The following is a 17,249-nucleotide window of genomic DNA, read 5'->3' on the forward strand; positions in this document are numbered from 1 at the left end:
ACATCTTCAAAGGACTTTATGCTGATTTTTCCTGATTAATATTTCTAATTGCCCAGCTGTAATATCTTTAATAATTACATCAAACATTTTCCCAATGGCAGATGTTAAATTAATTGGCCTGTAGTTCCCCACTTACTGCCTGCATCATTGTTTACTAGTTTTAATTTTAAAGGAACATTCCCTGAATCTGGGGAATTTTGGAAACTTAAAATCATCTCATCAAGTATCTCACCAGATTCTTAACAACTTAGTCCATGGGAAACCAGTAATTCCAATATTATTCTCAGTGTGGCGGTACCTGGTGGCTAGCCACGGGTAGCGAACCCTCGACTTAGGAGGGAAGAGTTGAGCGTCTCGGAGTGGGAGGCATTTGGTCATGGGGTCTGACCCGGGGTATTTAAGGTCGGGTCACGGGGTTGGAGTTGGTAGCAGCACAGTGCAGTAATAAACACCGTTTTGTTCACTTAATTGTTTTCGCCTCATTCTTGGCTGGACTCCTGGAGTCCCCGCTACACCAGGACCAATACCCTGGTGATTGATTTTTCCAGAGTCTGTCCATTATTTCCAATTGCAGGGCAGCATGGTGGTGTAGCGGTAGAATTGCTGCCTTACAGCACCAGGGACTCGGGTTCGATCCTGACTATGGGTGCTGTCTGCACGGAGTTTGTACGTCCTCCCCGTGACCGTGTGGGTTTTCTCTGAGATCTTCGGTTTCCTCCCACACTCCAAAGACGTGCAGATTTGTAGGTTAATTGGCTTGGTATAAATGTAAATTGTCCCTAGTGTGTTGATAATGCTAGTGTGTGGGGATTGCAGGTCGGCATGGACTCAGTGGGCCAAAGGGCCTGTTTCCGTGCTGAATCTCTAAACTAGACATACAGCTATCCCTGTAATGCTACTTACATACTTTAGGGTGAAGGCTGATGCAAAATATCTCTTTAATACATTCGTCGTCTCAATCTCCCATTATTGATCGCACGGTGTGAATTTGTAAACTACTTTCTAAATATCTCTTGAAACCTTTGCAACAATGTTGTTCTATTTCTGGTTAGTTTTATCTCGTGTTCTAATTTTTCCTTCATTACTATTTTGTCGGCCATTCATTGTGTGTTTTCATATGCTGTCCAATCTTCTGATCTGCCATATGTTTTTTGTTTAAGTTTCATATGGCCATTATTCTTTGGGTTGACCATGGAATCCTCCTTGCCTGACCAAGTTGTAAACACTGTCTTAGTGCCTTGATACACTGAAGCACGTGTCATGCATTGAGTTACCGACAGTCACATTTTTGAGTAACAGACTCTTGACGCGTCAAAAGTGAGCATTCTGGAAATCAGCTGCACATTATTGCCTCTGACTGTGTTCTGCCCTTAACCCTACTATAAATTTCTAGTCTGAATTAGAAATTTCGTTTGTATATTTGTTTTTGCACTGATGTGAAATATAACCAAAGTGAAAACCAGCTGTGCATCGATACTTGTATTTATCACCACTCACATTACCTCAAAGGAGAAATCCTGGCTTAGATTTTCAATGACCTCTGCCTTTAAAGAGCAACATGGTCGCATATAAACTCCATTGAATCATATCACATAAATTCTAAGTGTAATACATGCAGTATTGCCAGGATATTCTAAATTGTGTAATTTATGTAAAATATGTAAAATAAATGCGCAAACCCTGAGAAATCTAGTCTCTCAAATGTAATTTGACAGGAATGTACAACTGACTGTCAAATGCAGGTAATCCATTCAATCCCTACTGATAGATATGCCGCAAGGCAATGGTAGAAGGTGTGAAGAGCCTGTTGAAAAATTGCTTTATAATATTTATGCTTACTTTACCACAGTATAGTTGTCATGGAAATGTAACTCCAACTATTGTTTTAAGTGACCATATCAGCTGATATTTGGACAGGTATATGGATGGGAAAGGTTTTGAGGGATAAGGGTCAAGTGCAGGCAAATGGGACTAGCTTGGACAGGCACTTAGCCAGCATGGATGAGTTGGACAAAAAGGTCTGTTTCCATCACTATTAATGTGCCATAATATCAATGGGGCAGAATGGTGGTGTAACGGGAGAGCTACTGCCTTAGACCCGGGTTCGATCCTGACTAAAGGGGCTTGTCTGTACAGAATTTGTACCAAAGATCATATCTAGTATCTTTGGTTTGTACGTTCTCCCCGTGACCCACGTAGGTTTTCTTCAGTTTCCTCCCACACTCCAAAGACGTAAAGGCTTGTGGGTTAATTGGCTTGGTATAAATGTGGAATTATCCCTAGTGTGCAGGGTAGTGTTAGTGTGCGGGTATCGTTGGTCGGTGCGGACTTGGTCGGCCAAAGGGCCTGTTTCCGCGCTGCATCTTGAAACTAAACTAAACGGTCTGAAGAAATGTCACCCATCCCTTCTCTCCAGAGATGCTGCCTGTCCCACTGAGTTTCTCCAGCTTTTTGTGTCTGTACACACTGCTTCTCCCCAGTTTCGAAGTGTTCTGCCCTATCCTAAAAATTCTCAAAATTCTTAAAACCTTCAGCAAATGTTCTTTCTGAAAAATAACTCAACTTGTATTGATGATCCTTGGCTCAGTGCCGGTCCTGAATGCAATACTTTTGAAAGAGTTATTTAATGTATCTGAATGAGGAAACATCTCATCTGTTCACCATATTAGCATGAGTTATTGCATAATTAACATTTAATTTTTTTTAATGTATACATTTCGGTGGATGCATTATGGCAATGATTCTTCCTTCTGGTAATTTGTGGGTGGGGGGTTTAAACACAAGCTGATTTATGGGACTTGTTTGTAAAGTTAATAGAAATAGCCTCCACTTGAGAAATATTATCAATATTATCAATCAGATCAGGGTTGCAATGCTGAGGGCTCCCAGATGCTTTACATTACTGACACCATAAACACTTCCAGTAAGTTTCTTGCATCCCACCCACATCACAAGTATGCGTAAGCAAAGCAAATAAATGGTTCAAATTAAATGTAAGCAAATTATTGAGCAATTGTGTCCCAATGCGATGCTTTCACTAAGCATGGTGCATCTATAGAAATTGGTAAGAGTCAACTGAGACATGCTTCATTTCCTTTAGTCTTCAGAGGAGGTAGAGGAGTTAAGAAACAGTTGGACAGGTTAATGGATAGGACAGGTTTTGAGGGTTATGGACCAAGCGCAGGCAAGTGGGACTAGGGTAGCTGGGACATTATTGGCCGGTGTGGGCGAGTTGGGCCGAAGGGCCTGTTTCTACACTGTATTAATCAATGATTCTGTGACTCTAAGTAGAGGCATTGATGAGATTGGACCAGGACATGCTAGAAGACATACTAGATTGTTTATCACTTGGTTCTGGGATGATAGTGGTTTTGTTGAAGCAGGTGGGAGAGGTTGTTCACCAATACTCCTGCCAGTGGTCCACACAGTTCCTGAGGATATGGCCGGTACTCCATCAGGGACAGTTGAAAAATGTTCTGCAATGATAATCACAGGACAGATGCCACTGAGGGAGACAGGCCAGGTTACATCAATCCATTGCCCTTCTGTCCAAAATGAGCATTGAATGCATTGAGCTGGTGTGAACACAATATTTGTAGTTAATATTGGTAAACTTTACCAGTATCTCATGATTGTGTTGAAGCATTGATAGAGAATCTCTAGATCCTCTATAGCTTGTGACCAGATTCTGTCCCGAGGACACAAAGTGCTGGTGTAACTCAGCTTGCATTTCTGGAGAACATAGATAGGTGACGTTTTGGTTCGAAGCTTCTTCAAACTGAGTGTGTGTGTGTGTGTGTGTGTGTGCGTGTGTGTGCGTGTGTGTGCGTGCGTGTGCGTGTGCGTGTGCGTGTGCGTGTGCGTGCGTGCGTGCGTGTGTGTGTGTGTGTGTGTTCGTGTTCATACTCATACCCTGAACAGTTGGAAATGCCCGGCAATACATTTAAATAAAAATGAGGGCATTCCAACTGATGATAACATGTAGTTAAACCAGGGCGTTTAACTTAACCATTCAGATTTTGCCATGAATTGGGTTACCACATGGCAGAAGATGTCTACAGCAGCTAACAAATCTATCCTGCTCTCCCAAACATTCCTCTCTATGAGCAAGGCTGTATATAACTAGAAGGTTCATGTACATAATTCCTCTCGGGGCAGGGCATTTCACATTCAGCAGTTATGGGGCTTTTCTGATCAGTTTATTTTTGGAACCTTTCTTTGCTTCTCAGGAAACACACCAACAATCACAAATCTATGCTTCTATAGATCAGATTAGTGATGCACACAATACAGGTGATGGGCTATAGACTGAGCCTGATGAAGCCTGGAATTGTAAAGGTCAATGGTCAATATGCAGCACGACAAACATGCATTCTGGAAGGATCTCTCTCCTGGAGAATCTTGCTGAACACAAAGTACACAGATCTTAAACTGTTTAATCGCAGTAGAAACAGCAGGCGATTACATTTAGTTTCAATTGTTACAATTATAGTACTTGCACAAAGGAGCTGCATTCCTTGAATGGTCTGTATTGTGATGTTCCGTAGTGTGAACCCATGACAAGAATTGGAAAAATGTTTTGTTTCTTTCACATTTTGTGTTTAGCTTTCGCACACACACATTACAAATGAGCATTTTTTTTAAATTCTTTGGTAATAATTTTTGGTTATGATTTGTGACTTCTGCAAAGACAAATTTCCATTACTCGAACCCAAAATGCAGTGGTACCTTGTATAGTTTAATTATCCGTTTTGGGTGAAGACAAGTAACTTAATAGGATTACATATTTACAATGGGAGCATATCTCAACTGACTAGACTTCTTTGACTATTTAAGCATCTCTGTGGATGTTTGATGGCATTTGAGCAAATACCCCTGGCACTCGAAATGTAGTTATTTTATCATATTAATATGCGATATCTCTCTGGACATACAAATGCCCCGAATATTGATTGGCAGGAATATGTCAATGCTTTATGTAACAGAATGGCCACTTAATCCGTTCTTGAACCCGTCTAGGGGATTTCATTGTGCGCTGATTCACGTGTGTCCATGCATAATTTACAATAGTGTAAAATCAGACTGAAACCAGCTGTTTGTTGGGCATAGGACAATGTCCTTGAGGTATCGGTGGAGGTTACATTGTGAATAGTTTTGTTTTGAGGACTGCTTCTCATTTGTATTAATAGCTGCTCTCTGCATAATCCCAGAATAAAAGTATAATATTCAATCCCTAACAAAATTAAATCCTGGAAAGTCACAAAAATGAAATGCATAAAGTATTCTTGTCAAAAAGCATAATTCTAGGGTTATGTGAAGAGAAATAACTACAGTTCTTGCTGGGGTGGGGGGGGTTCTATAAAGTGACCCATTTGTCTAAATTTGCTGAATGTAAACGCTAAAAAGACTGGACGGCAATATTTGTTGTGAGTAGAATGCAGTGTATTTTCAGGCCAAATGAATGGCAAGGACGTGGCAGACAGAACATAATGTGGAAAACCCCAGGTCATCCACATAGGTAGAAGGAAAACGAGTTGTATTATTTTCTAAGTGATGAAATATTGAAAGATGTCTGTTCAGATAGACCTGGGATGACCTTGCACCAGAGTCACAGAAAGCTAACATGAAGATGCATCAAAAAATTAGGAAGCATTTGGTGTTTTGGTATATTTTATCGGAAATATGAATACAAATGTTTTGATGTTCAGATACAATTAGGTGAAGGAGCATCTGGAATATTGTGTACAAGTTAACATCTTTCTACCCAAGGAGAGACATTGTTATTATAGAGGTTGTGCAAAGTCTGGTGAAAAGCTATGAAGTTTTTCACTGGGATGGGGGATTGTCGAAAGTGGAGAGATTAATCATACTGGATCTATCCTGCCTAGAACGTGCAAGAATGGAATTATACTCATTGAAAAGTACAAAGTTCTTGCAGCACTTAACAAGGTTAATGCAGAAATCATGTAACGAAGCTTCCTTCGATTAATAATCTAGCCCGTATTTATAAAAGCTAACATTTGAATTACCTTGTAAATGATATATTGTGGAAGAATCCTGCATTTCAGTAATCTATGTAATGGATCACTTTCTATCAAAATCCATTGTTCTTGGCATGTTCTATTTAAAAGGTAATCATCTTATCATGGTTCAAAAGGCTGGCACTAAATGTGCTGAAATTCAACTGCCAACCGCTTCCCGACCACATAATTTATTAAATTCTCTTTCAAATTTCATATTTTATGTCAAGTTCAGGATCTGTCATTTTAGATAACAGACCCATGTTGCAATGCCAATGGAAAGTTCTCAATAACTGACCATTTACTCTGAGTTATGAAGTCCTATGTTCCATTCCCACCCAACCTTCAAAACCAAATGGAATAAAATGGCTAACCTTAAAAATTATGCAAGATTAACTTGCATCATGACATTCGATACAAGCAGCGTGCCTGTCTTTAAGTGTCCTGTTTATTGCTGTATGCATGGTATATTTTCTTGGCAGGGTGCCCCAAGTTCATTCTTGCTATCTTGCACTATTATTAGCATACTTGTACCTCTGTTGGTAGTTTACTGTGACTCCAGGAGGTGCTGGTGGGTATTTTGGATCACATTCTAAAATTGGCAAAGCAAGCTACACTTTTTTCAGGCCAGTAAACTTGGTGGAGAAGAAACTTGTGCCTCCTTCATGAACACTATGTGCACTCCTGCACCGGAGGTCAGTTGCGGTGACTGGTTTAGACTTGCGTTAAAAAAGGAGGATGCCACCAAGACAGGAGCGAAAAGAATGCAAACAGCTTTTTTATTTACGCTAAAAACTGCATGTTTGCATTTATGCATTTGATTTGAAATGTTGACCTTTCCTTTTACCTTGAACTACATTGAATGCTGTGATGGTTATCAGCAGGGCTGTTGCTGAATGGACAATTGAGGCATCATGAGGTATAAATGGAGTCAATGGAAGGGAGGTTGGTTTGTGTTATTTTCTGGGCTGCGTCCACAATTCGCTGCAATATCTTGCGAGGTAGTTAGTTATCTCCTGAATACAGACCATCAGAGACCTCCATTAGGCAGCATTGGGTGCAGATGTCAAGCTTTTCTAAATATTTCCTTCAACCTCGGAAGATCACGACTCACTCAGTTTATAGTTATTTCAACAGCTACTCACAATGTGGTTTCTATCCAGTTACATGGCTGATTTAGTGGCAGCAACAAGAGGCAGATTTCCTTGAAGGTGCCCTTACTCAAGCTTTTTCACTGAAGTTTAGATCAACAAATTCCTTGCTGGAAGTGTAGGCGGATGTGGACTCACTGAGAAGTCCTCTTTCCTACCCTTATCTTCACAGTTCAAGGACTCCATCCGTTTCTATTAGGCAGAAATTGCCACTAGTGTGTTCACGTCTGAGGGAAAATTAATTTTTGCAGATGCCATGATGTCAACTTTGGTCTTGGCGTTACACTTTCTGCAGTCTTCTAACTCAGAGAATGTCTGTAGGAGTTCGAGGACGTCTTGTAGCGGCTCGTAATGCTAACGGTAGGTACTCGGGACATCCGGTAAACTCATGATGTTTTTCATCCATGTAAAAAATGTCCACGAGTAAAAAAATACATGTGATGGAAAAAATCGGTACTTTTTACTCGTACGAGCCGCTACGAGACATCCACGAACTCCTACGGACCCGCTACGGACATTCTCCGAGTTCGAATCAGGGGAAAACTCAGGAGAACTCGTGAATTACCTTGAACAGTAAGACTGGGGCTTAACCCTTCCTCCACCTGAGTCCTTTGGTTTTGTTCAGCAGCACGGCACAATAAAAATCAAATACCTCACTTTATAAAGCAAACTGAGGTGTTGATTTGTGACATCATTACGAAGTGGAGAATGTAGAACCGTGCTTTCTCGTCCCATGGTCATGAACATTACAGCTACTTTTTTTTTTACCACCAACTTGAGTGAAATCTGAAGGAAAAACTTCAGAAATGAAGAAAACAGATTTATGTTCAAATTTTGAGAACATTTTGTTGCATTTTATTTCTAAGGTGTCTGTGTTGAAGCAGGTTGTTGGAAATATCAATGGATACTTTTGATTTAAAAAAAAAAAACTATTTTAGAATGTTAGAATTGATTTTGTGCTTCAAATGTTTTGCAGTCTCATGGGCGGAGATCCGTCTTACAGAAGCTTTGGTTCAAAACCCGTCTTTAAAGTCCAATGCTGGTAAGATGAATGATTTCAGGTTATAACCATCTCATGGAACTGCATGCATTTATTACATATAGGCAGAAACTAAACAATTGTGTGGTTTATTTGACTGTTCCGAATGTAGTCGACGGTGCCACACTTGTAGCAGTTAACGTTAAGATCAGAGTTGGCAAATTAATGCCATTTTCGTGCATCAGTGAACCATTGCCAATGAAATCAGAGCTGCAGGGCACAAAGTGTGGGAACAAACTCTATTGTACACATTTTTTTAAATTTGTGACACAAAATAGCTGTGCATGATTAACTATATTTTCCAGACTGTTATATTAGGATGTGGATATCTCAATGTCTGAAAATGTGAACTTCATTTTGTTGATTTTGATGTAATCTCTCAGTTTCGTGTAGTGGCTGAACAGAATCCTGATGTGTTGTTCACATAATCACTATTATATATTTTTCCCACCTTACTTCATCAGAAGATTTATGGGTGCCCATTAGAACTATTATAGACGATAACATACTGCAGCAATAGTCCAATTGGCCCATTGTGTGTGTGTCAACTTTTATGGACCGTGATCGGCCTCATGCCACCATCTTGTTTTCGTGTATGCCTATAATTTTTCCCTTTCAGATATTTCCAATTCAATATGTAATCTGCATCCAGCAACCTATCAAGCAGCATGTTTGAATTCTTCATCACTCAGTGCAAAGCTTTATTCTCTCACAATCTGCAGTCAGTCACCATTACATCTGTTCCCTCTTAATTATTGATCCTTCACCCTTTGGAAACATTTTCACACTTGTTTAAACCCTTCTAAATGTTCATACCTGTGCCTTATTTCAGCTTTACTTTCTTAGCTCAACACTTGCAGTTTCTCAGGTTGAGGTGTTAAATGGTAATCCCTTTTCGTAGACTCATTCTCTTTCATACCCCAAAGTTCAATGTGCAGAATTGGACTTGATACTCCTGCTGAGGCTAAATGCTAACTCCTAGCTTTTTCCTGTGTGCCTCTGTGTTTGACGTTTTGGGCACACATGTTTTAATAACTGTGTTACTAATTTCCGTTATACATATGCATGTTAAAATCTCTAACCTTACCCTTCATGGCAAATTAAGATTTATTGAGATCTTGGGCCACAGTTCTGGCCATACAGAAAGAGGCCAATTGGTCCATAAAGTTTATGCTGGCTCTCAGTATTCCCGTCAGTCTTATTCTAACATTAATTTTTCCTCTTTCAATTAAATTTCCTTCCAATTCCTCCCTGCCCCCTACGCTGAGAGCAAATCACAGCACATGGTTGGGATTTGCAAAGAAACCGGAGCAACCATGAGAAATTGATACAGTCACAACAGGATTGAGGCCGGATGGAAGCCAGATAACTGGAGCTGCAAGGCTATGGTGATAACTGCTGCACTGACGGATTTAAAATTTCCCCAGTACACTACTGTAGGTGGGGCCACAACGAGTTCCACTGTACAATGGAAGATCTCAGGTGCAGTGCAGGCTCAAAGGGTCAAACTGTCCCCTGTAATTGTTAACATTGTGTGAAATGATGCAAAAGAGGGAAAAACAATACAGGTGTTTGTTGTCATTTATCCATTCGAGAAGCCTGTCCGTCCTTTGAAAGCTTTGCAGACCTCAGTGTGTTCTTATTCACTTAGATTCAAAAGGCAATGCTCTGGGGCATTGAGAAAAATATATATTGGGAAGCAAACTTATCCTTTTGAAAGATACAGCTTTTCACACCTTCCTTTCAGAGGGAAGGCACTTTTCACTTTCCGAAGCTGGGCAGCTGTACGCATTTCCTCTGTGTCTATGTTCAATGAATATTGTACTTCTGTGGATAATTTGTGCATCCTATGCAGGCATTTGGCAGTCTAGCCATTGAGTGTAAACTGTTTATGATCTTGCCCCCTTATTGCCCATTGCTCACAGTATATTGCAGTTGCTGAGTATGTTGGTGGAATCTGCTGAAGGCTGGCCTGATCCCAGTTAATGCAATATCAACAAATAAAAATGTATTTTTCACAAGCTTGGAACATCACAGGCCATCTTACGATATTTTGAAATTAGATCTTGTTCGAATGCAGATAAAATATTGCAGACAATTTATATTCGGCAAGGTCCCAGAAGTGGCAGTGACAATGAGACCATCAAAGTTTGTAGTTGTTAGTTTGGGAAATAGATTAACAAAGGCCAAGACTTGCAAAGACGAAATGAGTAGCAACACACAATTAATACTTCGATTAAGTTACTTCTAAAAGCAAAGACACCAAGTAATTTTAATTGATTTTGCAGACTATTTTTGTTGAACTTTACAATGCAGCTAGTGGCTCATTTTGATGCGTTGGATTTTTCTTGTGCAGAAAAAAAAAGTTAATTTCCATTCACATGTCACTGTTGTGAGACTTTATGCTTAAAATCAAATGACGTGATATTGGCTGAAGAAGGGTTTCAACCCGAAACATCACCCATTCCTTCTCTCCAGAGATGCTGCCTGTCCCACTGAGTTACTCCAGCTTTTGGTGTCTATCTTATGTTATAATTGGTTCAAATATGCTTCGTGGAAGTTCGTGCTGTTTCAAATTTCTCCCCAACACCAGATTGCTATTTAATATGATTTTTTTAAACTGTAATTCTTAGTTTATCAATCTTTTTTTCATATCGTACACTTTAAGTATACTTTTTATGTAACATTAGACTTACAAGTAAAGGTGTAATTATTGTTTATTTTATGCTTTGAGGTTCTTTCATGAGTGTTACCAGGAATTATGTAAATATAGTGGATACAAACATTTGAAACACTTGCTCTAAATATTTGGGCCAAAGTTACCGCTAAATACACGTCAGCTGTTGTGGGGAATTTCTAAATTTGTTAAACAATTTATATTTAGGGTGAAGAAAAATGATGCATATTGAGATGTAATAATTTATTTATAAAAATAATTTACTAACTGTTCTATAGTGACCGCTTATTGTAAATAGGTTAAAGGCATAGGATAATCTCACTGTTGCCATTTTAGTAATTAACTAGTTTCTGAATGACTGTAATGTACACTTTGTTTTCAATTTAATGACATTGATCATTAATGTATAACTGGCTATTTTCTTTCTGACCTATGGATTTCTTTTGGACCACTTACATGGATAAGGTAAGTTAATTTACTTCATATGACACTGTAATGGGGCTTTTTCACGGGGTGAGTTGACGCAAGATGTCACCAGAGTGAAGAGGTCGTGGTCCAGCACGAGTCTCGCACGATATAACGGGGGTAGATAAAGAGTTCCCACGGTACTCGGCATTTCTGTTATTTGTGCGAGTGACTTGTCCGTTTCCCGAGCTTTCGCGTTAAATCTTGAATGAACATCGTGAACTACACGTGACACATATGATGTAACTTTTTTTTTCACACACTATATATATCCTCCCTTGGTTGAATTGGCTCATTTGGAGACATATTTTACTGTGTATGTGGGAGACACAGATGGACTGAGCACAGTACCTCGGTCTTACTGTGTGTGGGAGAGGGGGAGAAAGAGACGTACACTCACAGAGGCAGAGTCTCTCAGCCTGTGTAAGAGGGAGGGAGAGAGAGAGAGAGGCACACACAAGGTGGATGTGAAATCTCACCTGCCTGTTTCAGTGACAGACACCCGCCGCCAGTAAATGAAGACACCCCCATCTGTCTCCCCCTCCTCTCCCTCGACTCCCCCACCTTTCCCTCCCAACTCCAGTCCCGTCCCGACCCCCTGGGAAACTGAATAGAGCAACAATATAGATATAGAAACTGAAACAATATAGAAACTGAATAGCGCAACATGGCAAAAACATCTCTGACACGCTTTACCCCCTTTCTTTGAGATTTTCTGGGAGCCATCTCTGCAAGTGTTCCTGTTAAAAAGATTATCCAACAATGACAATTAGGTGGGACGTCCTCGAAGGACACATGTTCCCTTGTCGATATTGAGACCACGTTTTTTACTCACCTTCTGTCCCCTCTGTCCAGCTTCCGGGTTTACCGTTCGCAGGAGTTCCCACGCGCTATATCTCTAAAATCTGAAGTTAGGTAATGTCTAAAGGAACTGCAGACGCTGGTTAATGCTGGTTAATACGCACAGAAGGACACAAAATGTTGGTGTAACTCAGCAGGTAAGTCAGATCTGGGAAGAAAAACATAAAAAGCTGGAGTAAGTCAGCGGGTCAGGCAGCATCTCTGGAGAAAAAGAATAGGTGACGATTCGAATCGGAGCCCTTCTTCAGACAGCCTAATCGGAATTGAGTGAAGATGTGTCTCGTCCCGAAACATCAGCTTTTTTTCTCCAGAGATGCTGCTTGACTCGCTGAGTTACTCCAGCTTTTTGTGTCTGTCTTCGGTTTAAACCAGCATGTGCAGTTCACTCATTACACGGGTCTCTGTACAACATTGATTGGTAGCGTTCCGGACCCCTGGACCCGAGGACTCCGACCTGTATCTCTCAAAGAAGTACATGTGAAAAATTTCTCACGGACCATAAAAATGCGTAACCTTTCAGTAAAGTCCCTTTTAAAGTCCCTTTTAAAGATTATAGTTATTTTCTTGAATCTCATTAACATAACTCATGAATAAGTTGATGTCCATATGCGGATGCAAATCTTTATTTTTATTTATTTTTTAAATTCAATCCCACAGAAGATAATTTTTACTCACCTTCTGTCCCCTCTGTCCAGCTTCCGGGTTCACCGTTCGCAGGAGTTCCCACGGTACCCGCAAGAGTTATTACGGATATCGCACTGGCCACTACGTTCATATAATGTTGCAATACTCAACCACAAGTGTACAAGTCAATCTTGGAGAAATTCAAACTTTCTTGAATTTTCTCCCGAGTGACCAAGTTACACGATGACCTGCCGTTAGCGCTACGGTGGTCCACGGTGGTCCACGAATGCCGTACTGTTATCGCACGAGGTTCCCACGATGTTAAACTCCGGTTAACTCTTGCGTCAAGTCGCCCCGTGAAAAGGCCGCTTAAGCCATTGAGATGATTGTGTCCAAGCTATTTCCCAGCTGAGTAATATTTCAGTCTCATTTCCTCACATAGCTGCTTCGTATCTCATCAACTTATTCTCTCCAGCACATGTCCATCAATTCCCCTTTGAGTCTTTAGCCACAGCAATGCCCAATTAACCTCCGAGCATGCCTTTGGAATATGGGAGGATACAGAAGCACCCACTAGAAACCAATGTGGTCACAGGGAGAATGTACACACTCCACACAAACAACACAAATGTGAGGATCAAACCAGGGCTGCTGGATCTGCGAGGAATGATGGTCATCTTATTTTTTGACATTTGCCAACTTTCATAACTGCATTATTGAATTATTTGTCTCAAGTTAATATGCATGAATGGCAATTTGACAGCCAGTGAGCATAGAGGCGGGGCCATTTTCTGGTGCAGCAAGCTTTCGGCACTTACCGGGACTGTATGTTGCACTAAAGTGTTGGGAATTGGGCTCCAAGGATGAAAAGAAACATATACCACAGTGGAACAAGCAATGTAGCCCTGGGGAAAGTGGCCAGACGATTTGGGGCAATGGAAATCCTTTAGTCAGAGGGTGGTGAATCTGTGGAGTTCATTGTCACAGAAGTCAAAGTCAATGACTATTTCTAAGGCAGAGATAGATAGATTCCTCATTAGTATGGGTGTCCGGGGTTATGGGGAGCAGAAAGGAGAATGGGGATAGGTGGGAAAGCTAGATCAGCCATGATTGAATGATGTAGTAGACTTTCAGAGGGAAGGCACTTTTCACTTTCCAAAGCTGGGCAGCTGTAGACATTTCCTCTGTGTCCATGTTCAATGAATTTTGTACTTTTGTGGATAATTTGTGCATCCTATGCAGGCATTTGGCAGTCTAGCCATTGAGTGTAAACTGTTATGATCTTGCCCCCTTATTGCCCATTGCTCACAGTATATTGCGGTTGCTGAGTAAGCTGGTGGAATCTGCTGAAGGCTGGCCTGATCCCAGTCAATGCAACATCAACAAATAAAAATGTATTTTTCACAAGCTTGGAACACCACAGGCCATCTCATTTATTTTGAAATTAGATCTTGTTCGAATGCAGATAAAATATTGCAGACAATTTATATTCGGCAAGGTCCCAGAAGCGGCAGTGACAATGAGACCATCAAACTTTGTAGGTGTTAGTTTGGAAATAGATTAACAAAGGCCAAGACTTGCAATGACGAAATGAGTAGCAACACACAATTTATACATTGAATAAGTTAATTCTAAAAGCAAAGACACCAAGTAATTTTAATTGATTTTGCAGATTATTTTTGTTGAGCCTTTGAAAAAATGCTGCCATTGATACATTTTGGCCCTGTGGAGGTGGGAACTGCAGATGCAAGTTTACTGCAAAGATAAATTCAAAATGCTGGAGTAACTCAGCGGGACAGGCAGCATCTCAGGATAGACGGAATGGCTGAAATCTGAAGAAGGATCTCAACCCAAAACGTCACCATTCCTTCTATCCAGAGATGTTGCCTGCCCCGCTGAGTTACTCCAGCATTTTGTGTATACCTTGTGCTCCAAAGCTGCTGCCTAATCTGCTGTTACTCCAGCACTTTGTGTGGGTTTTTTTTTGTAATCTGCTAATACAATCGCTGACTTCACTGGTGGCACTGTTAGATTTAAAATTGTTCCTGAACTGTGATTCTACTGACAGAAAACCTCAAATATTTGCAAATCTTTGACGAAGGTGTATGGTTTAAATCTTCGTAAGGGCCGACTGCCTAGTTCATTGATAGGCTGGAAATTGTAACTGGAAAATGAGATTTGTGGATCTAATAATTGTGGTGCAAATGCCCGATCAAATTCAACAGCCAGCATAATTTTGCTATTTAAATAAGTGTTTGTCATCTATGGTGGGCACCTTATGCAAACCGCATATATATGGACAGTACTTGTGACATGCACTCTTCTCATTCTAGCAGTAAACATACTAATATGTGTGTATTAGTCAGTCTGAGGAAGATTCTTAAACCAAAAAGTTACCTCTCTATGTGCTCCAGAGCTCCTGCCTAACCTGCTGTTTCTCCAACACAGTGTGTTTTTTAGTTTTTTGTAAGCTTCTGCGGTTCCTTGTGTCTGCTAATATGTGAGCATCAGGTCAAGTTACTGGACTAACACCGCGCTCTATACTATAGATCCAAAGACTTAGCCATGGCTTCTGAAGAATTAAAATCAAAGTAATTAATTGCACCTGATTGTCACAGAAACCCATGTGATTCACTCGTGTCCTTGAGTAAAGAAAATCTGTCACACTTGCTTCATGAGGTCTCTATGTATCCAGATCCAATATGGTTGATTCCTAACAGGATCGAATAAGAACAATTTAGTTTTGGGGGGGTTTAAGAATAAATGCCTGCATTTCCTCTTCTCTGAGAACTTGTCTGTGATCTGGATGGAATTTATCGATTTTGACTCATGATTTCCATTCAGTTGAGGTTATTGATGATTTTGTCTTTGTCTTCACCACTAGAGTCTCCTTTACAACTCAGCTAGTGGCTTTACAATGCAGCTAGTGGCTCATTTTGATGCGTTGGATTTTTCTTATGCAGAAAAAAAAAGTTAATTTCCATTCAAATGTCACTGTTGTGAGACTTTATGCTTAAAATCAAGTGACTTGTGATATGGGCTGAAGAAGGGTCTCGACCCAAAACATCACCCATTCCTTCTCTCCAGAGATGCTGCCTGTCCCACTGAGTTACTCCAGCTTTTGGTGTCTATCTTATGTTATAATTGGTTCAAATATGCTTCGTGGAAGTTCGTGCTGTTTCAAATTTCTCCCCAACACCAGATTGCTATTTAATATGATTTTTAAAAACTAATTCTTTGTTTATCAATCTTGTTTTCGTATCCTACACTTTAAGTATACTTTTTATGTAAAATCAGACTTACAAGTAGGCATAATTATTGTTTATTTTATGCTTTGAGGTTATTTCATGTGTGTTACCAGGAATTAAGTAAATATAGTGGATACAAACATTTGAAACACTTGCTCTAAATATTTGGGCCAAAGTTACTGCTAAATACACGTCAGCTGTTGTCAGGAATTTCTAAATTTGTTAAACAATTTATATTTAGGGTGAAGAAAAATGATGCATATTGAGATGTAATAATTTATTTATAAAAATAATTCACTAACTGTTCTATAGTGACCGCTTATTGTAAATGGGTTACCTCAGAGGACCTCACATGGTCCACCAACACCGCTGCGCTGGTCAAGAAGGCACAGCAACGACTGTTCTTCCTGAAGACATTAAAAAAGACTGGTCTGCCCCAACAGCTGCTGACAACCTTCTACCGCTGCACCACAGAGAGCATATTAATGTATGGCATCTCTGTGTGGTAACTCAGCTGCAAGGAGGCGGAGAGGAGAGCTCTTCAGCGCGTCGTCCACAGAGCGCAGAAGATTATTGGGACACAGCTACCAGCCTTGGAGGGCATCTACCACACACGGTGCCTCAGGAAGGCCGTCAGCATCCATAAATACTCCTCACACCCTTGTAATGGACTGTTCGAACTACTTCCCTCCGGCAGACATTACAAGGCCTTCTACGCCCGAACCTCCAGACTCGGGAACAGCTTCATTCCCAGAGCTATAGCGGCTCTGAACCGGCCCTGCTGAGTGCCCCCCACCCCCCATGGACTGTCTCCCTCGGATGGTCACGTTGCACAGACACATCTGCACTTTAGTCTGTTTGAACTGTTTTGACTATTTTACTGTTCTTTTTACAAGCCATGTTCTCGGGGTATCTAAATCTAAATTTTATTAGTTATTTAGGTTATGACATCGGATGGAAGCTGCATACCAAATCTCGTTGTGCTTATGTGCAATGACAATAACATTTATTATTATTATGATATTATTATTGTTAAAGGCATGGGATAATCTCACTGTTGCCATGTTAGTAATCAAACAGGTTTCTGAATCACTGTAATGTACGCTTTGTTTTCAATTTAATGACATTGATCATTCATGTATAACTGGCAAGCACGCTCCCTAC

The 17,249-nt window shown here is 40.4% G+C and overlaps 1 protein-coding gene across 1 annotated transcript in view; it reads left to right on the forward strand.

The window, feature by feature from the left end:
* The window catches only part of myocd (myocardin), a 467,533-nt gene that overhangs the window by 52,670 nt on the left and 397,614 nt on the right, over positions 1 to 17,249 (forward strand). Inside the window, exon 2 of the mRNA XM_033044078.1 lies at positions 8,148 to 8,213. The gene's annotated coding sequence lies outside the window, so the exon portion shown is untranslated. The remainder of the gene's footprint in view (positions 1 to 8,147; positions 8,214 to 17,249) is intronic.

The sequence above is a fragment of the Amblyraja radiata genome, chromosome 26 (assembly GCF_010909765.2).
Source record: "Amblyraja radiata isolate CabotCenter1 chromosome 26, sAmbRad1.1.pri, whole genome shotgun sequence".
NCBI lineage: Eukaryota > Metazoa > Chordata > Chondrichthyes > Rajiformes > Rajidae > Amblyraja > Amblyraja radiata.